Below are 27928 nucleotides of genomic sequence, written 5' to 3' on the forward strand. Positions count from 1 at the left end.
TTTTCCCAAGGTCACTGTAAAAGCTGGAGACACAAAGCTTTGGTCCAGTTAAGTTTTGTGGAAACTACTGCAGCATTCTGAAATCTTCTCTTGTTTTTCTACTTCAGCTCTTACAGGAGCAGGATCTCTGTCTAGTACCCCAATGTGGGCTGTGCTTGCAGAACATCAAAGTGATGTGGTTCAGCGCAGGAAGAGGATGAGCAGAGAGGGCCATGTATAAACTGCCCAATATTTGGGCCAGCCTTGGGAGTGGTGTGTGTGTCACGTTCATGGTTGGTCTCCCAGGCAGTGGGAGAAAGCGAGATGTTGGCATTCCCAGCAGGCCAGAAGAAAGGTATTGCCTCTTAAGAATGACCCTGAGAGCCAAAGGAAAGCAACATGCTTGCCCATGGCCTGAGTAGGGAAAGGGGGTGCCTCTTCCCCAGCCTTGGGACTTGCTGTAGGGTGAGGAGCAGCGGCACTGTAGGACACGCTCCGCTGTGTGCCCAGAGCCACACTGTCAGAGGGTCATCTGGCTTGACAGGACTGTCACTGCTACACAGCCCTGCGGCTCTCCTGTGGCTGCAGGTGGTTTAACTCTCCCAGGCCAGCCCTAAACTTCCCAGAGCCACAGTTTGGCTTTACAGTACATTTGTTTCTTTCTGTTCCTCCTCCTCCACCCTTTTAAAGCAGAAACAGAGCACTTCTATATCTCTACGTGTCATTCTGCTTTCCTTTAGGATCACATTCAACAATTCTATCTCCTCTGAGGTTGTTCACACTAAGAAATGTAAACTCCATTTATTTCTTCATGCAGTTATTTCTGTTTCACAGCCCTATAATCCCTTTTCACATCTTTGCTGTCTAGTATAAGGCAATCATCCCCATTTTCTACATCCTTTCATTTCACAAATAAATATACATAATTTCAACTAACTTTTCATAGTTGCAGTGATTTTATAATGAAGGATTTCTGAGTGCTTTATGTATGACTTAATTTTCAAATAAATTCTAAATGGGAGGTGATTCATTACATGATAATCTTACATGTTAAACACAATATGTATGTGTAACGTAACAAGACAGATCATAATGAATTTTTAAAAATAGGTTACAAGAATAATGACTTTAAATGATTCCTAAAATTAAATGAGAAAAAAGTTAGCAAGACCATTTGTGCAATAATATAGTTATTGCAGGAAAGAGCTCTGAAAGAAGAAATGAAGACAAGAACAGACATTAACACATGTAATGACAAAACCCAAGAAGATCTGGGCACAGGCTACAAAACAGTAATAAGGCAACCCAGCAGTACCAGCACTGAAGATGACTGATCTGTAGAATATGGTATAAAACTAGAGTCAGGATGTCCTGCTTTGAATTTCTTTTGTACTTCTTTCTTGCCACTTATTGCACCTCCATTTCTACTTTGATTTAGTGACTATTCTATCTCTTCAGATTCCAAAAGACAATGCTTCTTTAGGGTGCAATATGTTGTGAGATTTTAGTTATTTTTAATCTACTTGTTAGGAAATTTGTGAGTCTGTGTTTGAAACATCACATTTTGTTTTCTTTTCAGTTTGATTTTGGTGTTTAACATCTATTTAGTAATTTAGTTTGAATTTTACTGATATGCTAGCTATTGGATCTTATTGTGCTCTGTTATATTAAAAAGCCTTATGATATAACATTTCTCTGAGTAGGTTAATTTAATTAATCCTCAAAATGGAAGAAAAAATATCTAATGCCATTTTATTTCATGTTTGGAGAAGGAGCACCGTTTAGCTGTTAGTGGAGAGAGACAGGCACCTCTATATGATTTATACATATTATATACATATTTATATAATATATAAATATACATATTTATATACAATTTATCCTTTTAATTTAAGATTGAACTTTATAGAATTGACTGACTCTGGAAGGGACTTAAACCACTGAATTGGAAAGGACGACCAAATCTTAAAATGATGGATACACAGTGTGATGAATTCTGACTTGGCAGGAGGTAGGAGCTTACTTGTTCAAACACATAATGGAAATGAATCGTTCACAGATTTGAAATGTCTGAAAACAGTGCTAATTAAGGATTGAAAAGGATCCTGAGATAAAATTTTTAAAACTTAGCCACTGATTTTTAAATTCTGATTGTCAAGTCTGTGATTGTGATATCTTTATTGTATAGTATAGTCGATTAGGAAAAAGGCAGACATAATACAATTGTACTGAAATAAAAAACTATGACATCTGAATTTATATAAATGAAACACAGTTAAATGCCATGACTTCTGCAAGACCATCATATTGCCATCAGTTTGGAAGCTATTTGAATCCAAGTGAATTATTTTGACAGATGGCACCAGATTCTGACTAATAACAGCATAACTGAGCTAAATTCCAAATTTCAAAACCTATTCACACCTATGACAGGCTAATAGATCAGGATACAAATGTCCCCCAGAAGAAGAATAAGGCAGGGAAGGAGATAACTATAGATTCTGCAATTTTAGATAAATTAAAGCATCTGTGAAATTGCTACTGGTTCTCATTAGCAAAACAGTTGGCTGCACTTGGGTTTTTTATCCAGCTGCCACTTCTGATTTCTGCCTCACTGTCACTTTGCAGAGGGACCATGCAGCCTTGTGCCCTGACACTGAGTGTCTGACAGATATGGTGCTGATCATTGCTGCAACATTTTATTCCACACTCCTACATCTGTCTTTTTCCGAAGAGTGCTATTGTGCTGAGTGGGTGTAAACTGATAATAGAGTTAGCTGGCTAGATTATGTCATTGTTTTTACACTCCATGGCAAAAATATTCTGTGCTATTTTTCTTTAGTGATCCCTAGTTTTTCAAGCATTGTAGATGTCATTGGCATTACCATTTCCCCCTCTGATTTTTAAAGCTGATGATTTTTTTAATTATATACAGAGGAGAACTTATATATTAAGGGATTTTGCAGTTGACGTATTTTTCTGTACATGTTTACTTGCAGCTTGAAATGCCAGTAAGATCTCTAATAATAGTTGAAAGGGACATTTAAAGAAGGAGTCCTAAGAATTTAAGTCAAACTCATCATGACTTTAAAACAAAATTTTCCAAATAGCATTATTATGGAAGTTTCCTGTTTGAATTCCCTCAGTTCCAGGTTTGTTTTAAATCCTAGTAGGGACCTTTGGAAAATTAAACCTACACTTTCTATCCCTGGAAAAAATACTTTCATTGATCTAATTTCCTACATCTTTCCCATTCATCTGCTGACTGGGAAACTCTCAGATGCCAATGGCTCTGGAAAAAGGGTATGAAGAGACATGATGGAGTTATGGTGTCCCCTTATCTGCCTGCTGTGTGCGACTGAACATCTGTGAGCAAGGGACCAGGTGAAGGTGTCTTCTGTAACACCTAGTAAAAATGTTATCCCGAATTACAGAAATGCTTAAAAGAAAGATGATCAGTTTGGGAGATGAGAGGAGCAGCTGGTATGGGCTACTGTTGGTTATTTTGTCATATGGTTCTAGAGATGCTATTCTGTGACTAAAGGTCTTCTGGCTAGAAATAGAGGTAAAGAATCAAAGGACCAATGAACAGCTGGAGGAGGCAAGGGCTTGAAGCTCAGGTCAAATGGAAAGGGAAAATAAGGAATGGACACAAAACAAAAATGTAGATGTTTTGTAAAGGATAAAAGGATATTATGCAAAGATATATAGTGACCAGGAAGGAATTTATGAGGAAATCAGAAAAATTATGGTTTTAAAAAGCTTTATAGAATAGTCTGTAATGTTGACACATTGACATTGAGCAAATGAAGCCCTGCTGATACTGAGTAGCCAGCACCTCCTTGTCTCTGCAGCTTGCAGATCTTTTCTGTCCTTAGGAGTATTTGAATTGTTAACAATTATTAGCATTGGCTGAATAATTGCAAATATAAGCTATGTTAATATTTTTAAGAATACTATTTTCACAGGATCCCATTCAATTTACTTTTGATGAATGAGACAAACTAGTCTATCACTTTCAGCATGTAAGTTACATGGTTTTTATCTCTGTTAGATACTATGTTTTGTAAGCCTGTTTGTCCAGGTCCAGGACAATTTTTGAACTGCCCATTTCTGAGTTGTTTCTAGTGTAGAGTCTGCAGAGCCAGGCTCACTGTGTTAGTCAGAAATATCTCATTCCACACAGAATGCTTGTTTTCTACTTCTATCTACATAAAACTGCAATTGTACTGCATAAAGATAACAAAAGCGACAGAGACCCAATCAATTAGAGAAATTACTGTTACAGCTGAATCTAGTCATACAAACTGTTGACAGGTCAAGAATGGTTTGGACAAAGCAAGCCTGGGAATCATCAGTCCTGAGGTCCTGTGGACACTATCTGGGCTTTAGATTTCCAGTAAAACAGGGCTACACAGTCATACTATTCCAAGTCAGTGTTATATAAAAATATAACTAAGCAACTTAATTTCAAAGGAAAGTATTATTTCAATTTCATTTGGCCAAAATTCAAGTTTGCTGATGGATGGATGCCTTGTCTGTATAAAACAGGTGAAAATGTCAACCAGTCTTATAACAAGAATGTTTTATGATGCAAACCTCTTCATACCAATTATTTCAGATATTGCACTATTTCTTTACTGGAAAAGAAAAAATTCTCCAAAGTTGTACTCTTTTTCAGAATGTTGCCTCAGTCGTGCTTAATCACAAAAAACAGTTCCTTAAAAGGAATGAGGCAGATGTTTGTATTGGAGAGTTGGTCAGCTATGAAATAGCCTAACTTACTCATAATGTTCATCACACTGCTGATATGTGGGTGTTTTTGTGAACCCTATCAAGTCACAAAGATAAATTTTTTGAAGGAAGTATCTGGATGCAATTTTGTGTGAGAGGTATGGTAAGTACAGAATAAGATTTTGTGGCATTCTGCCATACATCTCTTATTTGAGGCACAGAAAGCACACCATCCCTGCCTTCTGTGAGGGATGGGAAGGTTCTGATGATTTTACTCTGCTGTATTTAGCTGTATAAACTTCTAGTCTCCCTGAACTTCTAGTTGGTGGGGAACACTATTGGTCTTGCTCTATACTTGGTTTTGAAAAGAACAGAGCTTTTTGAAGACAGGTCTTCATTTAATAAAGAATTGCTATCTCCCCCTTTTTTTTCTTTTCAGTCTTAGTCTATCCAGCTTTCAAATTTTTGTTCTGTGAACACATTCATTTGAGTGGATCTCTTTATTGCTTTGTAATGCTTTAGGTGATTTGGAGGCAAGTGACAGGCATAGGAATTATTTCAACCTAGGTTATCTTTATGTATATCATACTAAATGTGTATAACTAGACTTTGGCAAAGCACCATTTATTTTTTCCTTACTTCTTTAATTTCCTTTATGCTATTTGCATAAAGGAAATTTCCTTTATATTTCCTTTTTATTTCCTATTATGCTATTTCCTCTAATTTCATTGTACTCATTTTATATTGAGAGTGAGATTCTTCTCTCTCTAGGCCCCTTATATTTCCAGGTATAATTCTTCTTAATGACATATCCCATTGCTGCAAAGACATGTGAGGTGTGAAATACTTCATTTGCAAATTAATAGATGTTTTTTCTGACAAATATTTAAGAATAATAAATACACAGAGTCCAAGAAAATCACATAGAGTTTTTACTGTTTTTCTAATGGACTGCATTTGCTGTAGCCATCTATCAGCCAACCTTCAGAAAAATGGGGAATATATTCTATGATATTTTTGCATTTAAAAATATTAGTCAATTATAAAGGGTGGCTAATTGCCTGACCTAAGATAGCCACATGGGCTAAGTAAAGGCTGGGATAATTTTGTTGGAACAAGAAATTTGTCCAAGTTAATGTTTTGGGAGCAAGAGGATAAAACTTCACAGACAGGGAAACTGTTCAGACTTTAGCACTGTCATTTGTGAGACTGTGAGATCAGCTGCCTGTGGAGGATGGAAGAGTTGGTGGATGGATGGATGGATGGATGGATGGATGGATGGATGGATGGATGGATGGATGGATGGACGGACAGATATCTGATGTTCACTGACTGAAGGGATCTGAATATAGTTTTCTATACAATTTGCAATGCTCTTGATAACCAGGGAAGACAGGTCACTGCTTTTGAATTATGGACTTCATTTGTCTGAGCAACAACACAAAGAGAATTTTTTCTATAAGTAATCCACTTATTCATGTCATCAAAAAAAGATCTGATGTGGCAAGGTGCTCAACCCTTTCATCTGACTTGTTTCAACAGCTGGTCCCAGGAACAGTCAGTACCTTGCAGAAATCCGTCCATTGGCTCTTTGACTATTTTGTGACTATACCCCAAATCACCCCAGTTTTGTTGTCATGGTAGTTTTGTTAGGTAGCAGCTTGGGATCTCAGGGCTATTGGGCTCTCACCCCCAAGTAAATCACAGTTTTCACTTCTAGAATTCTTAACACGGATCAGTTCCTGCATTCCTAACGCATGTTTCTTCCTCTGCTGAGAATCTAGAACAGACTAATGGCCTTGTCTGAGGGAGCTGGCATGGACATTATACAGGTACAATGACATTCTCTCTGGCTTTGAGATATCCATAAAAATTTTTGACATATTTGAACTGTTCATCTGTAAACCATAAATTTTAATGAATTAAAACTTGACTGTATCCCTCTTGTCTAAAAACTTAGAAAAATACTGTATCATTAAAAAAGTTAATCAAAAAGTCCACTTTTGGGGTTTTTATTCTTTTTCTACAAAAACCAGATGACTTTTAAGCTATTTCCCCTCTCGCCTGCTGTCTGGTACACCAACATCATGTTCAAAAGTTGTGCAATAGGTCAGAGAAAATTTTTCTCCAGCTTATTTTTGTGATGACATTGGAATCATCCACCATTGCAGAAACGATGAAAGAAAGACACCTAAAGCTGTAACTCTCACGTTTCTTGTTTTTCTTTTTGCTGATGTTACTGTTTTAGCAGTCCTAGATTTGCAGTCAGATAAAGTGATTTTCAAATTAAAAAAAAAACCAAACAACAGAACAACCTGTGTGTTCTCATTCAGCTGGACCTATTCATTCATATCATTTAAAGCACATCAGGTATGGCTTTGAGCTCAGGGAATTTGGGGAATAAATGCTGTGTTATCTCACGGGTTCACTTTACTCTTTTTCTGCACCATCTCCCTGGTGCAGTTTCCCATGAGCTTTCAATAGAAATTCCTAGAAGTCAACCAAACCAGTCTGTCATGCTCAATAAAAGCCATCATATGCCCAGAGTCTTCACTGTGGTTCTTTACCTCATTCTGATACTTCATGTAATAGAAAATAACAGGTACTGTTCACTGCAATGAGAAACCTCATGGCATTTGTACAAAAGGAGAATGTTCATAGAACTATATATATTTTCACATGAAACAAAGAAAGAAGACAAGAAAAAGATAATCAGTTAAAATTTTGAAGGTAAATGAAGATTTATTCTGTTCTTTTAAAATGAGGAAAAGTTATTTGCTAGTGCTCAGTAAATATGTATTAATAACTGGAAAAAGAATCAATTTGTTTATAACCCCAGTGTTATCAGAAACAACATATCAGCATTTGTGTTCTCCACATTGGCTGCTCTAAATTCACTTTGTAGACACTCAGCTTTTATGGATCAAGGATTTTTTAGCTTTTATGATCACTCAGAGCTTCACTGGGAATTTTGTGCTCTTTGTTTTTGTTGAAATAGTAGGGCTGAAAGAATTTTCTGAAAATCTGATATTGGAAGAAATGCTGTATGTCAGAAACCTGACATTCTATATTTTATTTACTGATTGATCCACTGAATAAATAAAACTATCTGATTACCTCTCAATCACTAATGGATTTAGCTTCCAAATACTCTTGAAGGTCAGGTAAATACTAATATCTTCAGTTTCAAAGGGGAAACAGAGATGAGGAGAGATTAGTAGTTAAGCAGCCACTTTTTAGAGATGTAGTCAATAGAAGCAACAGCTCTCAGCACTTCTGAAAATTGAGTGATAATGGTCTTAATTAAGTCACCAAATAAGTCAGTATTAGAGCTAAGAATACAGTTGAGGTTCTGTGGCAGCTTGATTGTAAACATAAAACTTTGGTTTTTTAGACAGCAATCTGAAATGAGCATTGCTTACAACAATTTGAATGCTTATGACTATCAGATGAAATAAAATATAAGACTATATATACAGTATAAAAATATCTGCAGGTTTTTTTTTCCCACAGGACAACCTGTGGTTTAAGTGAATTGGCTGGTTTATGGAGTACCAAATAGCAAAGAGCAGCTGTCTTGTCCTACCCTAGGGAGCTAAGAGATCTTGGAAAAGTCCAGGGAAATTAAATGAAGACACACATCTCAGGTATAAGTAGTTAGTACTTTATCTTCCAGGAAAAATTCTCATTGCAATCCCTTAGTGTTATATTGAATGGCAGGATCATCCATTTCTTGGTGTTACTGCAAATTACCTTTTTTCCCATGTCCTGAAAATCAGGACATCCATTTCCAGTACTCTAGGTATTTTTAATGCTGGGCCAAGTCAATAGTCAGAATTAATCTGCTCTCTCAGCACCCAAACCCAAGCTCCTAGTTAATTTTAATGGGAGCTTTTTCTGTGTCAGAATTGCCACTTTATTATTCTTAATTATTTTACTGCAGTCATGCTGAACAGCCACGGCTGTGTTCCCATAACCCTGCATTTCTAGACAGTCCAAAAATAAATATCAGCTGCAGAGAAACCATGGTTTTAAGGCAAGACTTAGCTCACCTATGCTGAGCAACTATATAGACAGTAACTGAACAGTAATACAAAAAGGTCCTGTAGTCCATGGACAGCAAAACACAGTTCCTGGGTGTAACTACACTCTGAAGAAGCCTGGGCTTGCTGAGCTCCTTGCTTGTGTTTCCCAGCTGTGAAACTAAACTAAGGACAGATGAATTTGAAACTAAATCCTCAAATATGGTAGATAACTTGCAGGCTCAGTGTTAGTTGGAGTTGAAAATGTGCTCAGTAACCCTAAAGTCATTATCATCCCAGGGAAGTTGATTGTCATTGTGTTAAATTGCAATCAAGAGCCAGTACTAAGCATTGTGTATTATCCCCCTGTGCACTGTACACGATTATATAAATTTGTACACGTAATGATGCGTTTTTTATGATATATATATATTTCTGAATGTGACAAAGTGCTTCGTGCTGAGATCTGAGTGCTGGTGTAACAAATGAAAAAACACTTAATGACCTGATTACAATACAGTTAAGAACTGGCACAATTCTTCACAGAATCTATTCATCATCAGGATGGGAGGGAGGGAGGGAGGGAGGGTTGAGCCCTTCCTAATGTCTGCCAGTATAACTGGGATTGGATTCCACATTGGGGAACCTAAATGTAGGTGTCTGTATGCAGGCTTTGTGCTTATGATTGCCTTGGAGTGAATGAAGAAAACTAATTCAGAGGTGAACTCAGTTGCCCAAATATTAACAACTACTATTATTTGATATACTTTGAAGTGTGTGAGATGACTGCCCACATAAGAAGACACAGGACTTGCTGCACACCTGTGGCCTTTGGAAGCAGGAGAGGCCAGATAGGTTGCAGTATCTTGACCAGAAATGTTTGTGAGCTCTGGATGCTCAGTTCCTGTAGTGGGAGCCTAGACACCTATCTCAGAACACAGACTCCTACATATGTGCCTCTAAATGTGTATTTTCAACAGAATCTTAGCCTAGGGCCTTAATCTCCTAAAATTCTACATATGAGCTAGATATCTACAGTTTGCCCTGCAAACATACTTCAATACATAATCAAAGGAATATAAAAGCAGTTTTGGGTGTTGTTTCCCAAGAAATCTTTTTCCACATAAGATTTTGTGAAATGACTTATACTCTGAAACACCAATTTCTCCCCATTCTCTAAAGCGAATCTAATTTGACCATACGAACAAGGACAAGGACACCTCAATTTATAAGTTGCCACATTTGATCAGAATGCCAGCAGAGATAGCAAAAAATATATTGAAATGAAAATACATTTTCAAAACATGAACAGCAATTAACTTGGTGGCAGAAGGATTAAAACAATGATTTGTGTATTTGTGAAGAAGTCCTTTCTGAGCAGGAGGACCTGAGGACTGTAAATCTGAATGGAACTGGGAGACCTGTTAGAATACACAAAGCTGTATGAGTTCCCTAATCACATCCTTGTCTTAGAAGACAGAGACAAGGATGAAGGTCATGCCCAGTTACCTGATCACCAGCTGTGCAGCTTTGTTAAGAGCAAACTGGGAGTGGGAACCACACACATCTAAACACATGTGCTGATGTAAATAAGATGCAGCTGTAAGCTGGATTTCAATTTTATTTCCTTGTATCTCTTTCTAGAAGATTGCATGTATTTTATCTGTGCAATACAGAAGTTATTCTTACAAGTCTCAGAGAGCAGCAATTTGTGACTGTGTTGATAGAGAAAGTCAGGCTTAGGATAGAACTTTAAGTGTGAAACAGCTTTATGATAGGCAGTGTCACACTAAGATACTCAGAGAATGCACCATGGATGTATATTGATATAGATTAATGATATTCTTTCATTGCATTCCTTTCTAGAAGTTTTCCATCATCAATGGACCAAAGCAAGCAGATGATTATTACACTGATTTGATTTTGTTCCCCAGAATAACTGCATTTTATTAGATGCTTTTAAAAGGGTAGCAATAATAAATACTCTGTAAGGCCTTTTTAACTGTAAATTAGTAAACTGAAATGTTTCCAGAAATATTTAAATGAAAATAACAAACTCTACCCAGATTAATAATGTGAAATAGAACAAAATATAAAAATAGAATAGAATTGAAAGTCATTACTATCTATGTCTTTTTCTCACAGGACTGGACATACTATATGGAAATTCCTGACTCCTGGTTCAGATGTGCAAACTGGAAGCACAAGCAGAGGCAGTTGCCCCCACACAGTTTTGCATGGTCAATAACTGTGTGACCGCATCTTGCTTTTATGAGTGTATGAATGAGAAGTACATCTGTTCAGTGAAGATGTAGTTGATCCTTGGTTTGTGAAAGAGGGGTAAGAATCATGCTGTCATCCCTGAATATTGTCCTTTATTTCTTTCATACCAGAACATACACTGAAAACCCCCAAACCAAACCAAAAATATCCACACAACCTCCTGCCCCAAACAAGCAAACAAATAAAACCAAACAAAAAACCTGCAGTCTTCTTTAAAAGATTCAAACATTTTTCACCCTAGCACCAACTTTCATGCAATATTCCAATCTGCCAGACTCACCAGCAGCAGCAACCCTGCTGTAGTCCAACACACTGAAAGAAGTGCTGTAGTGACCAAGGCATCCTCATAGCCATGACAATTAGTACTCTTGCAACACAACCAGCAAAGCATGTGGTTCTTACACTTTTAGTACAGAATTTGCTGTATGTCATGCAGTGCACAAAATGTCCTCCTGAGAATGGTGTGGGTGACACTTATTAACCACTATACATCAGCAAGAACTCAGGGAACCAGTGAATGAGAGAAACCTGCATTTATCAGTGGAAATGCATTGCACTTCCTAATGCAACAGAATTCTAAATAACAACTTTTAAAGAAAACCTAGAAAAGAAATTCACAAGCACAGGATTGTTAGAATTATGGTCTCAGCAGCAACACCAGTTCATTACAGTCTTTTTTTCCTGCCCCGATTCTATTGTACAATTGGTAATCATGTTTTCTTCTCTCTGTTGCTGTTCTCTCTTCTCCTGCCAATCCCCCAAAGCTACTAGCCATCCTTCTTTGTGCACCTGGTTAACTTAATGAGGCTGGAGTAACAGCACTTATATTCTGTCTGTCTTGGATTTTATCCCTACTGATCATACTGGATGAAGACCATCCACTTTCACAGCTAACTCACCCGGGGTTCAAAAAAGATGAAGCGTCTCCTAAACACCTTGTTCCTGCAAAATTATTTTTCACCTCATGACAATGCACTCTACTTGCTGTTTAAATAAGGAGAGTTACTTTCTCTTAAACCAGTATTCAGTGTAGTCAGTGCCGAAGGCAGAAATATCACCGTAGTTCCAGCAGTGTCTGCAAAGTGACTTCAGGAAATATGACCTTCAGGAGGGAGCTAGTTTTCTGAGAATTAATGAAATTTATCTATGGCTGCAGGATGAAAATCATGTCCTACAAGAGCTGATTGTCCCTGGAGAGAGAGCAGACTGTAGAGTGAAATGCAACTGGGTTATTCCAAAGGTAGTATCTGGAGGTCTCCACTGCTGAGCTGTACAGAGGAATGTTACAATCATGGTTAGAGTTTTAATGGGATTAGAAAGGAGCAATGACTGCAAAATTCCCTGACCACCCTGGCCAGCATGGGTATCTGAGGCTAGCAAGGGATGTCAAGAAGTTATTCCATTACCTTGGGGCTCTGAGCAACTGAATTCAAGTCAGATTGTGCCATGCCTCTGTGAGAAGTTTAGGGTGGTATTCAACAAGTCATTTAGCACTGAGGATCCCAAGTACAAAACCTGTTTTTTTTTTTTTTACTTTCACTGACATTTTGGTTATCTAAAGAAGCAGTCTGTCTTAAAGCAAGCAATCCCTGGCTGCAGTGTGATGGCACTGAGTGGCTTATGTCTGCCTTTCTCAAGATTTTGGCCTGTAGAGCAGGTTGGCCATGGCTGGACTATTTAGGGACAGTTTGGTATCTCTTTAGAGCCTTTAAGTCATAAAGGTCTTCTATTTGCTTGTTTGCCTGGATTGCAAGTGCCTCATTTGCTGCAGTAAAGGGTTTCCATAACCCTGCAGGTGCGTGTTTTGCTTCAGCTGAGGTTGGGGAATGTAGAGATGTTGGAGGAAAGAGCCTGCTGTCACCTTTGGGACAGAAGACTGCATGGGTATTTAGGAGTCAAACACAGGCTCAGAAGTGCAGAATATTTCCATGTGCACAGTTTATGTACTGTGACTGCTGTTACGCATGATGTAAAGCTTCAACAGTTATCTGGGAAAAAATAAGAACAGGGAAAATGACAGAGTTCAAGCATGCAATTGTTCTTTAATTGTCCATCTGTAGAATGGCATAGCTGCACTTTTTCATTTTTAGGTATATATAGAGTCCTGTAGTGATGCCACTACTTAAGCACTGTGGTTTCTTTGTAGGAATACAAAAAGTCAGAATCATCAAAACTCAGTATTGGGTATTACCTATAAGGTCTCGAGAATTCAGTCCTATTTTCTGGCTAATGTTGAGATAGGTAAAACAACATTAAAAATTCAGAGTATTCTGACTGCCACCAAGCCAAATCTGACTGCTTTAAATTTCAGATGCTTTTGAACTCTCTAGTGATACAGCCTTTAAGCCTTTGATCGTTGCTTTGATTCAAAGGACATTAGGTGCTTCTTTTCCATGCAAATCCTCTGTACCTATAAGCTTCCAAATTGGGAAAAGTCTGAGTGGGAGGAAGAAATTTTCAGAAAATATTAATTCCTATGGCTCTTGTTGCTTGGCAACCGCTGCCTTTGCCTCTGTGTTAAGAAAAATAACTTCCTTTGGAGTTCAAGTCTCATGCCTGGCTTGAACTAGAAACAAGGGGGAAATAAGAGAAATGCATGCTGTAGGCTAGGTTTGTCAGCAATTACAGAGCCACTGTTTGCCCATGCCATCCATCCAAAGGAAAGAGGGAAAGCAGTCAACAAGGAGCAAGGATTCAGGACCCTTCCTGTTGGTCATATGAAGGAATATTTACAGAGTCCTTAAAATGATGCAAAGACAAAGGAGATGCCTTCTGGTGAGCGACTAAAAGATCTCAGCCCATTTCATGCATCAGAAAGAAGATGGAAGAGTGATTTCACTGTATAAGTAAATGAATGGGGGAAATGTCTTGCATAAGATGACTTTTCTGTCTAGGACACAAATGTTAGATGAAAACCAGTTCTATGCGAGAAGAAAGGAGGCATATTTATGCTCAAATTAATTCTCACATTTTTAACAATGACAGCAATTAAGCCCCAAAACAAACTGTCCAGGATATCTTGTACTTTTTTATCACTTGAAGTCTTCAGGTTGAGATAGATGTTGTTTGGAAAACACACCTTAGCCAAATAGATTAAATACCAGGGAAACAAGCTGCAAGGAAATGTTATGTGATACACAAAGTATCAATGTGGCTTTACAGCACATTTATCTTGAGACTGAAAGACAGGGTTGGAATTTTTTCCTCAGTTATAGTGTGCAGGGAATGATTTTTCCTCTCTAACACCTAGGGCAGCCTGACACTATGGCTTCACCTCTGAAATATGATGAGTGACACAGTGACAGTTTAGGGGCTAATGTCATACAGGAGAATTTTACACTTAGACAGGTAATGAAGTGACTGTTGGTACAGCTCTACTAAGTTCCTAGGATAATTTAAATTCCATTAGAAAAATGAAATATAGACCTGCAAATTTTATCCCCCTTCTGTTTTGCTCATACCAACACACAGTTTTTATGTGAGAGCTATTTTAACTTTCAGCCCCATGGAGACAGCTGGATGTCCAAAAGAGTGAGGTACACTAGGGGACAGAAGAGGAAGAAACTTAGATTAAGACTGCTTCCTCAGATTCCCACAACACACAGTGGGATTTAAGAGTACAATTGTCCTCAGTTTTCATGGTTGGTGAGGGAGAGAAATTATGCTCTTAATGTGACTGCCCAAGCTGTTCTGTAAGAGCACCTAGGAGCTCTTGTAGTGAAGCACTTTCACTTTACTAGGGCACAGAACTAATTCAAAGGAAGAAAAATTCCTTACCCATAAGAATCTCAAAGCTTCAGAATATATTCAGTTTATTGTCTTTTATGGGCATTGTGTCATTTTCAACAAAATTGACAGAAGCTGTATCTCATATTAAAAGAGGAGAGTACTGTTTCACACTAAAAACCTGGACAAAACATATATAAAATATGATCCTTGTGTAACTCCCACAAATAGCATATTGCTGTGGTTAATCCCAGTAGGTGCTGAAGCACCACACAGGTTGTTGTTCACACAACCACGACCCTGGTGAGGTGAGGGAGAGAACTGGAAGGGTGAAAGCGTGAAAATTCATGGCTTAACATAAAGACTTAGGGGTTGAGATAGAGCAAAAGCTGTGTGCCCAAGCAAAGCAAAATAAAGAATTCTTTCACTGCTTCTCATCATCAGGCAGAAGTTTAGTAACTTCCAGGAAAACAGGGCTACATCATACATAATGGTAACTTGGAAAGACAGATTCCATAAGTCTGAACAGCTCCCCTTCCTCCTTGTTCCCCATGGCTTTTATTCCTGAGCATGATGTCATAGGGTATGGAGCCCCCTCTGGACAAGATGGGGTAGGTGTCCTGGCTGTGTTCCCTCCCAATTCCTTGTGTAACCCCAGCCCCCTCACTGGTGGGGTGAGGTGAGGAGCAAGTGTTCAGTAATAACTAAAACATCCCCATGGTATCAACACTGTTTTCATCACAAATCCAAAATGTGTCACTATGCAGTCTATGAAGAAAATTAATTCTATCTGAGCCCAAACCAGTAACATATAGAGGCTTCCCAGGATGAAGACATAACCTGCAGCTTTAATTTCCAGAGTGTCACGTGAGACTATCAACTCATATATTGAAGTAAGCTTGACAAATTAAATGACAAGGAAGGGTTCATTTAATAAAGTTCTAGCAAACAAAAGGAAGAAAAAAGTTGATTCCACTGATGCATGATGACCTGGGAGCAGCAGTTTTGACACATGAGTTAGGGACTTTAAATGGGCAGTCTACTTAATACCCACATTGCAATCATATTCATCCATTTCCTCATTAGGGTTAAGGGTCAGTTAGTCTGGAAACTACTTCTAAATTATGAATATTCCTCCTGAACAAAATATGAAAAGTTGCTGTTAATTTGGAAACCTAAATTAGGTATTACAAACCTAGTGTTATGTCTGATTTAGAGAAAATGGGAAAATGCATTTGGAAAATATGCCAATTATACACTTACACAAATTCAGCATAAAAAACAGTCTGTCTGTAACAGATTGTTTCTCAGTTCCAAGGTTATTGCTCAAGCAAGTTTTCATTGTTTTAGCTAAATCACATATATTTCATTTGATTTGGCAGGAATTGCAGCTGAAGTTCACAACAAAACACCAAAATAGTTGGCAAATGCTGCATATTTAAAATGCCTAGTAAATTTGCTTTTGTCAATAAAGTGCCAGGCCATGAGAGTTTGTTTCACATCATGAATGTGTTCTGAGTTGTTTCATGCAGTCAGGGCATCGTGTCAAAGTCAGTGATGTGCAGATAGGAGGGCAACAGAAGAAACTGATGGAAATTATGGCAGTCCATGCCTGATGATGAGCAGTTTACGTCTTCAGGTATGACCAAAATAATACATTAGTCCTTCTACAACTAGGATGAATCAAGGTAGGGACTGAATTGTTATGTGAGAACAACATAAAATGCCATGCAGCCCAAATATGCTCTTAATCAATAAAAAGAGAGAAGCAGGATTTATGATTCAGTTGAAGAGGGAACAGAGTATTTGTATTGCCTTGGTCAAAGAATCACTCTAAACACTTTACTGAAGAGATGTGCTCACTTTCTTACTTGTCTTATGTCTCAGTAATATTTAATTACATCGTAATAGCAGAACAGTTTTTATATGATAGCAAAAGAGTTTTCCTGTACTTTTAGACTGAACTGAGTGATTAGACCAATTGCCTCAGGGCAGAAAAGAGATAGACCTTTAGCTTTTGTCTTAATCATGGGTTGTTTAGAAAAAGGTAAACAGTTCTTCTTGTCTGTCTTCTTGTCTGCTGTGGATTTGGTTGGCTGTTAGTCCCTGAACCAGTCTGCAGTATCCATTGTGGTGGGGAGGTAGGGAATATGGTCACTGACTTGATTGTGGCTCTGGAACTCTCTTGGTTGTGCCTCTCTGACACCCTCAGACCTTGGGAATCCTGGGCTACAGCAGACCTGCAGGAAACCTTATTCCTGTTTCATTGGTGCTGTAGCATGGCCTAGCATCTGAGTGATTGAAGTCTGAGATAATAAGTTTTGGACTTTGTTACGCACAAGGACTCTTAGTTAGGACATGGGAATTTGACTCCTTAATAGATTTAGCTCTAGGTGAATTTTTCATTATACTAATGCTTACAATATCCTGAAGTGCTCTCATTTTTCCTTGTATATTATTTGAGTGCTGGTGGGGAAAGGAAGATAATTGTAAGTTATGTTAATCATAGCACTGCCAGATATTTCTGATTCTGAATTATTTTCAGAACATAAGAGAAAAGGACAATAAGTGAATTTAGAAATGAAATATAAGAAAAACAATACACTCTGAAAGGAGTTCTGGTTTGCAAGATGTGTTAAAGCTATGAAATGGTTATCATTAATAGTTCTCCTTTTGGTCCTTGACCAGGCAAGACCCTGATAACTCTGGCCCTGTTTTGAGGAGGGATTGAGCCACAGGGCCCTCGCATGCTCTTCTGAACTAGACTGCTGAATGAGTCAGTGGTTTTACATGTCTTGCTGAATTAGGAACTGAGACTGGTTAGATAAATGGATGTAGTAACATTTTTTCCACCCAGGTCACACGAAAAGATTTTGCATAAATCTCATAGAAGTTTGCAGTGATATTGTGTTCGTTAACTTTCTTTTCACTTTCACTGTGTTCCTGAAGACCAAAAGAAGGACTAATAATGACAATGATTTGAGACTGACCCCCACCTGGCTGAATTCTCATATCAGGCAGCTGTAGAGATTGATAAGGTGACCCTTGAGCCTTTTCTCCAGGCTAAACACCCCCAGCTCCCTCAGCTGCTCCTCAAAAGATTTGTGCTCTAGGAATTGTGGTATTAGCTCAATAATTGCCAATATAATTTATACATAGTGACATGCAGCACTTAATTTCTGAATAACCTGGTACCTTCACAAAATTTGTGGAATGGAATAGAGTAGCTTGGACTGGGCAGAAAATAAGGCTCTTCATTTTCTGTAACAGATGAATGCAACGATAGCTTAATGAACAGTAGCACCTTTAACAGGTGCCCTGCAGATGAAACACATCCAGAACCTGCAAGTGTTCAGGGGCTGAAGATTGCAACCTCTTAGTCACATTGCCATTTGGCCTTAGTCTACAAGAACAATTGCTTCAACTTATTTACATGTTAACAAATCCATTCATAGGGCTTGCTTAATTGTTTTCTATGAACCTAGAAAGTAGTCTCAGAAGTTCACAAACCCAGATTTGTCCACCTCTTTTACAGCTTTGAATAATTGGAACAAATCAGATTGGCTTTGTTTTGCAGAAGAAGAAACCACTCTGCTGTTCTTAGGACTGCTTTTCAAGTATTTCCTTTTGATCTATGTGTTCTCCAATTGATGTCAATTAATGTCAAAATGACCACTTTCTATTTTCCCACCATTTCTTACAGCCTTTCAGAATAATGATCAGTGGACTGTAATATCTTGCCTGCCCGTGTCTTCCCAGCAGTACACACACTTTTTGAGTGTAGGCAGTACTGAAACTTTAAAGGAACTTATCTAATTCCTGAGGCAATGGAAAAGCAAATAAATTTCTAATATTTTTGTAATGTCTGCAAGAAAGCAGTTAAGAGATAAAAGCAAAGTTCCTTTTTCTTGGGAAATAAAAAAAAATAGATTGAAACTTCAAGATTAACAAAATTTTTCTTTATCCAAACTGTTTGTCTGAGTTGCAACACCACAGAACAATATATATATACACAAAAAAAGAGATGCAAAAGGATATTTTTAGACACAATTTGGAAGAAAAACAGTGTAGAAATACTGACCTGTATTCAGTAAGGTCAGTAAGGGTAGTCTGTACCTTAAACAAAGAAACATTTTTCTCTTCATTTACGTGTCTGTTAATACAACAAAGATATGAGTCTGGCTAGAGCTGAGTGCCCTAGTGAACTCTCACAAATGGGCAATGACCTTCTGCCAGAAGATACACACAGTCATCCTTCATTGTTCCTTTTTTGTTATTATTTTGCTAATTGTTTCATATTCCTGGAAAAGGAGCACCTTTGGATTGGAATTAGAAATTTCTAGTAGCTGCAGAAGATGATTTTTTAAACTTCATTTCCTGTTGCAGGAAGTTTTGGGTTTATTCCTGTCTAAAGGAAAAGAAAAAAAAAAAAGATTATGTGTCTAACAATACAAGGAAAGGAAATAAAACACTATGTTTTATACACTCAGAAATTCACCTTTGGTACAGATGGTTGAAACCAGTCCTGGCATGATGTTATTAAAAAAGTTGATGAAAAAACACTTCTACTTTCTCCCACAACTTGCAACTCATCTGTAGAACTCATTATTATATAATATTGCTGAAGCTAAATGTCAGAGAAGAGTAAGGTGGTTTTTAAAAAATAAAAGCTCATCCCTTTTCAGGATTATAAGGTTATTCAAAATTATTATAACAGACAACAAGAAGATCATGCTTTTTAAAGGAAGCTATGAGAAAGGCAGGCTTGCTTCTTGCAGGGTTTATGCAGGGAAGAGACAAAGTTGGAATAGGCACAGGATACTAATGAGGCATGCCTTGATTTTTAATTTTTCATAGGTCAGAGTCCCTAGTGCATATTCTCCATGCTGGCTGCCTGCAGGGTTTCTTACCACTGTTGGCCACAGTCTTTGTCAAGCAGAGAATTTTTGACTAGCAGCATAACTGCTCTGATGATAATGCCTGAATCTGTGGAATGTGCTGGAAGACATAAAAGAACTCGTGTAAAACTCACATCAACTTCCATCTGAGAGGATGGGAGTTTACTGAGATTGCTCATTGTAAAATGTTGTAAAACTGAAAACAATCGTATCAAGGAAAAAAAAAAAAAGATTCAGCCATTGCCTTCCAACCCCTACAAAATGGCATCTTAAACCAAGTGCAGATTTGACCCCCAAACCAGGAAGGATTTGGGGTTACACATTCAGCTCTGTGGAGAGAAGAGGGACAGAACATTTGCCCTAATAATTCTCTAGCCATTCTGGTTTTGCAGTGAGAGGTGTAGAAGGCTTTTCAGATTCTTAAAGACTCCAGTCAGAAATGAATACTTTGAGAGGAAAATTAATTACAAGTATCCCCCTGCCTATTATAAATAATGTGGACCTAACTTCCTGAAAAGGATACATCAAATCCCCTCTTCCTGTTCCGATACTGCTTAAATTACAATAATTTTCAGGGTTGTAAGAAGCTGATGGATTGAATACAGTGATTTTCTCAACTCTCAATTCTAATTAAAATTCTGCAGGCTGACAACATAAAATACGAGTCAAAGTAATAATCCAAGGTCATTTTTGTGCTTCATAAAGTAACTTATTAGAAGTGTCATGCTGATTAGGAATATCTAACAGAGAACACATGCTCCTTCCCTGTGCTTGCAGTTGTGTGATTTATTAGCTTGAAGGACAACTTTCTGCCATTGTCAAACAGACCTTGTCAAAGAATACAAAAGATATTGTGAAGCCTGATCAGGAACCTGAACAACACAAAAAATTTCCTCAGAGTTGGGCATTCATAAAATATTTTTCTAGTCTCTATTTATTAATAATGTGAAGTATATATAACAATAATAATATATATTTCTTATTGTCAGACAGAGGTTTAATGAGCACAGTGCCTTGAACTCCATTAAGAAGGGGAGCAAAAAGAGAGATGGACAGAAATATCTCTTCTGTCATTTCCAATTTTCTGCCTTTTTCCCTTCCAGGGATTAGCATTCACTATTGTTAGTTGTTTAACTCTAATATGATGTAATCTGGTGGCACATGCGAAATTCCAGTGGGTTATTTATAAATAAAATGTATGTTAGAACAACAGCAAAATTCTTGTAATGAAGAATGAGCACTGAAAATTTATGGCCATCTCTACCAAATAGATGTAAAGTATTTTTTCTTTTCAAACATAATGCATGATACATTTATACCTGAATCAGAGTTAAACCCGACAGGTTGTTCCAACATGTAAATTCCAATATGATAAAAAATGTAAAATTATTTTCATTTTACAACAGCATACTTATAATAAAGCTCTCTTAAGTGTAAGTTAGTTTTCTAGTCCCCAAAGGCTCTGAAAACAGTGGACTTCAAATTAAATTTTCTAAGCCTATTCTTATTGCATTCATCATGTCTATGAACAGACAAATTTCAGAATATATGTCTAGGAGAGTTATGTTTTATCTTCATCTAATAACTTCTTCTGAGACTAAATTAATAGGGATTTTTTAAATCTTCAGTTTGAAATTTGTGGTTGTTTATCTTTACAGTTTGCTGTCTGTGCTAGTAGTACTTGCCCTCAGAATTGTAATCAAGGCAAAAGTAGAAGCTCTGCTAGGAAAAAAAGAGAAGAGTTCTTCACCTGGGTTGTCAGTGATAACTCATTGTAAATTGATGGCAAAGACAAGACAAGTTGAAGTTTCCAAATACAGTAGTTCGAGTAGGCCTGGGGCTTGTTTATAATAAAGAGGTTTTATGTGTCACTGTCTCTTGGTCAGGGAAAAGTTGACAGGTCCTATATATTTCTTTTTGAAAAATATATTTAATTTAATGTGTTTTTAACTCACAAAGGGGATAATTATTGCATATTTTTACTTCTGCATTTTTTCTGTTTCCTTGCCATATGCTCCCTTGGTTCAAGAAATTTTCTGGATTTCAAAATAAAGTTGAGAATGATCTGGCCTGGTACTATTATTTAAAGAAATGAGCTTTGCTCTCCTGAAGTAGAGACTACAAGTGTGTTTGATGTGGTCATGCTTTTCCTGTTTTGCTCAGGCCCTTGCATTTTGTGCTAGCTTTGACAGAAAATTTCTGACTTGGTATGTAGCGTTATGCTTTTGTGGGCTACTGTGGCCATTATTTGTCATTTCCAGGGGGGTTTGGATGTGTTATTCCCTGAATCTATTGCAAATCTAAAAATTTGCACCTCTCTCTTGGGCAGAAAATGTTTGCACCCAGTTAGAAGTGAAGGTATTAGGCTCTGTAGATTGTGGCAAATGACATTTTTCATCTCCAGTATTTGGCAGTGTGAGTCAGGCCTTTTCTACAGTGATTTTGCATCTCTCTGCAGTTCTGGGAGATTTCTGTGCCTACAGCTGACTGTGTTTCCCCATCAGGTCTGCCTGCAGAACGACCCAGTCCAGATGAAATTTTGATTTCCCTGTGAGCACTTGCCAAGCTGATGCTTCAGACATCACCATATTTGAGATCCAGCTCCTCTTTCTGGGCAAGGTGAAGCCAGAAAGACTTTTCCTTCTCCATGCCAGACTTGTAGGCTGGCGACCAATATGTTTTATTTTGCAATTAAAAACCAACCTTCATTTCTTGATGGTAATAGTGCTTGCAACTAGAAGAAAGAAAATATGGTGCCACACTGCAAAGCACATCTCCTGGCAACATGAAAATTTTGTTGCTCCATTTCTGACTCCATCAATATCTTCCCATGGGAAATATTAAAGGAGGCGGCACTGCTGAGATATTTCCATGCTGGGGGAGAGGAGGAGGTGTGGATGATGTGCCAGCTCCATGTCCTGTGACTTCCTTGTGCCAAGTCCATCCCCTGCCTTTATTCAACAGGAACCAGAAACCAGGTATTCAGTCCTCTGGGCAATGTGTGCAAGAGTAAAAATGAGCAAAAAGGTATTTTTATTTTACTCTTTATTTTTACTATTTTTATTATTTGGAAGGTAGAAGGTCTCTGTGAATGAATTGCTTGAAGAACATATTTCCTCAAATAGCTATAATCTTTGTTTATGTACACACAGTTAGAAGACATTTGTGCTTAGCTCTTAGCACATGGTGCATTTCTTCAATTCCCAGATACACATTTGCATACCCTTTATAAATAGTCTGAACAGGAAAATAAGACTGAAAGATTTGGGGTAAATTATTCTGATGATGATTATGATTAAAAATAATTGGAACTCCATTAATATGATGCTATAAAAAATAACAAATGGAAAAGTACTGGGATGAAGTATGAAAAGAGAAATTTGAAAGGTTCATGGTAGATAATTGCATTTCAGTAATTTTGTATTGCAAAACACAATCATGTCTTAATCCTCTATTTTGTTAAGGAAAAAGAACTCCTGACTTTAACTTTTCCAGTGGTAACATTGTCACAATTTTTAATACAGAAATTCCTATATTTAATTACTTAGAGATTTCACATTTAAGTATAACATAGCTAAAGTTACAAAATGTTCATCTTGAAATCTTTCACTTGCTTACTGCCAAGAAATACCATAAAATGGGGTGAAATATATGCTTTAATTTAGCTCCAAATGTAAAAAAAGTAGTTTTTTTGAGACAAGACAAATATTTAAAACAATTTCTTTTCACCAAAATTTTAAAAGTAAAAAATTATGGTGATATATTTTGTGCATGGATAGGTGATTTTCTGTAGTTATTTTCCATTGCATATCTCTTTTTCCTTGGCACATTATGGTGGAAACTGATTTGACCATTGTCTCACAGGGTGATGAACTGTCACCTCACATTGCATACTGATGCTCCTGTTGTTTCCAATGCTGCCCATGGTCTGTGCTGGATGAGTATGGGAGAACTATTTCTCACTAATTCTTCTTGCTCCTAAACCTTCTTCAATTCCGTGTTCCCCTGAGAACAACTCTTCTCTCTTTCATTTTCACTGTCAGGAGAGGCACCATTTTTCATTTTCTTTCTGTTCTAGTGATTTAGCTACACCTTGTCCTTCGGGGAAACTTCTGCAAAGTCAGACTTGAATAATTACAATAGAGCCAAAATAGGGGAAATACCTGTTTCTGCCTGAAAATCCTCTGTAGTGTTTTTTTCTGAGTATTTCTAAATAGTCCCCAAAACAGGATGCATTTAAAACTGTGTACTACAGCTCACAATATGCCTACTCTGTACAGGAAGAAGAGCAAGAGCACAAATTAAAGCTGACCCACACAGATTACTGACAAAGTGGATGCTTTGAGTACCTATTTGGGTTAAGAAGTGATATTACTGTGTTCATTGGGTGCTGTCTCCAACCCATGTCCTTCTTTCATGGTTGAAGTGGCTCAGACAGCGCACAATGGATACTTATAGTAACCATCAAGTCTTTAACCATTTTAATTTTAGGTCTTATTTTATGTTGATGAAAAGGGATGAGATGATACAGAGATCATTTGGAAGAAGAATCCTGATTCTGCACTAGTTCTGTATTTCTCTAAAGTATTTTGAGTTAGCTTGAGTATTCAAGTATTTAAGAAGTGATGTTCCAGCTGGAATAATCTTTAGCTGGGATATAGTGTTTGGGATAAAATATTTACTGATTTGAATATTTTGAGATAACATGCTTACTGTATTGATTTCTTCCAACTGCATAAACACTCATTAAATACACAACTACAAAATGTCTTCACACTCTTCCAATCATCCATCTGCTTAGTTACATCCATTGGGAATAACCCAGAAGCACAGAACAGACTAACATATTTCCAGCTGTAGCAAATGTTCTGCAGTGCTCCCTGCTGCCAGCAGAAGGATGATCCCCACAAAGGGCAAGCTGCTATAAAATGTGAGGTGTCCATCTCATGGTTTGGAGAACACTTCCAGTTTATGGCACATTTGGAGAGCAGTCAAGGTGCAAAGAGACGGTGGTTTTCTGGGTGGGGAGTAGGTAATTCAGAGTATTTCAGGTTAAAAGTCATTAAGTAAGTTAACAACCCACTTGGGAGGCAATAAATACCAGAGTATCGTGTAATGTTTCAGTAGCAAGAGGAGAGCAGGGCAAGAACTGTCCAAGGAACACGAGAAAATGGTGATAAATTCTTCACTCGGCTCTCATTTTATTTTAGCCTTCCACAAAGATGAACCAAGTTACTCTTGTGAAGGAAAGTTTGATACATTGTACCTCAAAGGGGACCAAGTGAAGGGTACCGTTTTATGGTCGTTTTGCAGGTTTATTTGTGTTTATCACAGCACTTCTCCTTCCTCTCACTTTTTTCCCCTTTCCTTTTTTTCTTTTTCTTTTTTTTTTTTTTTTTTTCATATTTCCTCCCAAAGTTTCATTCACTTCTTCCCTTTCTTATTTGATTCCTCCTTTCCTCTCTCCATATACACAAAAAGAAGTCAAAGTCCCTTTTTTCTTCTTTCAGCATCTGCCTAGCTCTGGCTTGGCAGCACTCATGGGCAGCTAGATTTCCTTTTGAAGCTGAATACTGACTTTCAAAGTCACATTGGGAGCAAATTTTAATGCTCCTTTACTGAACTTCTTAATTCAAAGCTAAAATTTAAGCAGGCCAACTCTCTTAGAAGCAAATGCCACAGGCAGGAGGAAGGACAAATGTGATCTAAGTTGCCTTCCAAGAGACTGAACATCAAAGAACAATCACTACCCATTCCCCGAGCTATGCAGAAGGCTGGATTTCCTGGGCAGGCTTATTTTTATTTTAAAATCTTACTCTTAGGACAAAGACTTTCAAGTCAAGGACTAAATTTTTCAGGATCCCAAGTAGCAATGCACTTTGTTAAACCACTCAAAGGGCAGTCAGTGGCAGTGAAGGTTTTTGTTATTATCTTCAGGATTTTGATTCTCTAATTTTGGTAGAAGTTTTCACACCAAAGGGGTTCCCTTCACCCCAATTATTTTTTCCTGCTCCTCTTCCCCAGCCTGAATCTCAGAAACAATTGTAACAGTTTGTCTTAAAGTCTAGTTTCAAACAAACCTAAGCTGGTGCTTCTTGACCTGTTCCAAATTTCATTCTTATCAGATGTTCTTTTTTAAAATACTAATATTCAAGTTCAGAAAGACATCTTCTGAGCAGAGCAGAGGATATGGAAGAAAATGGAGAAGATTAGAAGAGCACAGCTTCTTTCCTTTCCTTCCTTTCTTCTCCCTATTTATGCATCCCTCCCTCCTCTCTGCCTGAGTTGCCTTGTCAGAGGCAACCCCTGCACCCTCAGTTCCTCTGTAATGTCAGAGCTTGTTTGCTCTTTGCTTTATCACAGATCCTCTCACATTTGGGAAGGAAGATTTAAAAGTTCTCATGTTACCCTACCCCTTTCACGCAGAACATGAACTACAGCTCAATACACCTTTGAAAATCACTGGCAGATATAAGGAAAAAAAAAAAAAAAAATTCAATGAAATAGTAACTTTTATATAGAAACTACCATCTTAAACTTGATGGCAATACAGTGGCTTATTAGATAGTGATGGTATGTGTTTAGGAGTTACAAATGTAATGTGTTGGCAACTGTTGAATTTTGTTTCTTCTAGTGCTTGGCTGCATGAAAATATCAATAAATTGAACCAAAGCGTGCTAGGATAAGTGCTTTATTCCATTCTGAGAGACTGGTGCCACATTAAATAAACCAGCACACTCATAGCAATAAAACTCTCCACTTTAAATAAATCCTAGATGAATGATAATATATAGTGTTTCTGAATGCTGTTCATGAAATTAAAATTATATTCTATTAGCACAGTAGCCAAGCCTTATTTACTATGACCTCTTCTAATTCAGGTAGGAGTCATGCTTCTTTTTAGAAGTAAGAAAGAAGCTTGGAATTTTTGAGTTCCTGGCAATAATTTCTAGTACCTGTTCAGAAAAACTCCTTGCTTTCCTTTTTTCCCTATTTTAAATTACGTTGCTGAAAAATCAGAAACCTTATGCATCCTAAAGACACTCAGGTCAGAAAAATGAGAAAAGACATACTCCTAGATGAGACATGAATGCACAGAAGACTAATTCTAAATTTGAATACTTCTTTTGATGTTCAGATTATTTGGATGATCTGCTTTCATAGAATGAAATATCTCCTTGTAGTTGGGTCAATAAATAAAAGACAAGCACTTTTCTTTAATATCTGCAATCTTAAAAGACCAATAATCATCAAAGACAAAAAACACCAGGGATATTTACTCTTTATAACTGCACTGCAATTCAAATGTATTTTTATGTTTTTCTTTTCTACAGAAATGACATGAAAAGTTTCAGTCATTATCTATATGAGGAAAATGTGGTTTTTTTCTCCTGATTTAAAAATTTCCCACTGTTTGGCATCCCGCAAAGTAGTATTATTGAAGTGATAAATTAGATTTTATTGCTTACTGAGCAACAATTGGACTTCTGCTAATCATTTCTAATGAAGCAAATCATGTTAACAGTGGGTTGCAGGCAAATCAATGCCAGTAATTTTATTTTAAGGAACTCTTTTTATATATTAGATAAAGGAAATTAAAAAATATTGTTGCTTGATAAAATGCAAAGGATTGGAAAGAATATGACATTTTCCAAGTATGAGGCATGAAAATACTTTTTTCCTAGCACCAAATTCCCACTGAGTTTGTGTCAGAAAATACAAAACAGTAAATGTTTGCAGAAGAACAGAGGATGAATTCTTTTTATTTTTTTAGAGGAACCTGTGTGGAGACAGGAGACTTTCCTGTGTATTGTTATAAAATTATGAGATTTCATTTCATTGTCCCAATTAACACCTCAGACTCAAACATTTTCAGGATTACCTGCTAGTTATTAATATTTTAGATAAGGTGAATGAAGTCCCAACACAAATAATGTCAGTGATGAAATACTGTCCTTGGAGACACTTCAGACAACGGAAAGAAGTACAAGTCTATAGTGGCTGCAGTTTTTAAATTTCATGGCCCGTATGGTCTCATATTTCCCCCCTCCTCGTTGGACACAGGCTCTAGATCTGGACCACAGATCCACATAGATGTGTCCTGTGGGTCCCAATCTTCTTGCACTCCAAACCACCAGTAATCACCACTTTCCTCGTTACTTCCCTCATCTTTCTGACCTGAAACTTTGATTAGTCCATTTTTCCTATAACCATACTCTCTCTATAATGTGCCTAATCTAGCCCCTGTGTGCACAGTTTCCATAAGACAGAAAACTCCAGGAGACG

This window comes from Prinia subflava, chromosome 3 (genome assembly GCF_021018805.1).
Source record: "Prinia subflava isolate CZ2003 ecotype Zambia chromosome 3, Cam_Psub_1.2, whole genome shotgun sequence".
Classification (NCBI taxonomy): domain Eukaryota; kingdom Metazoa; phylum Chordata; class Aves; order Passeriformes; family Cisticolidae; genus Prinia; species Prinia subflava.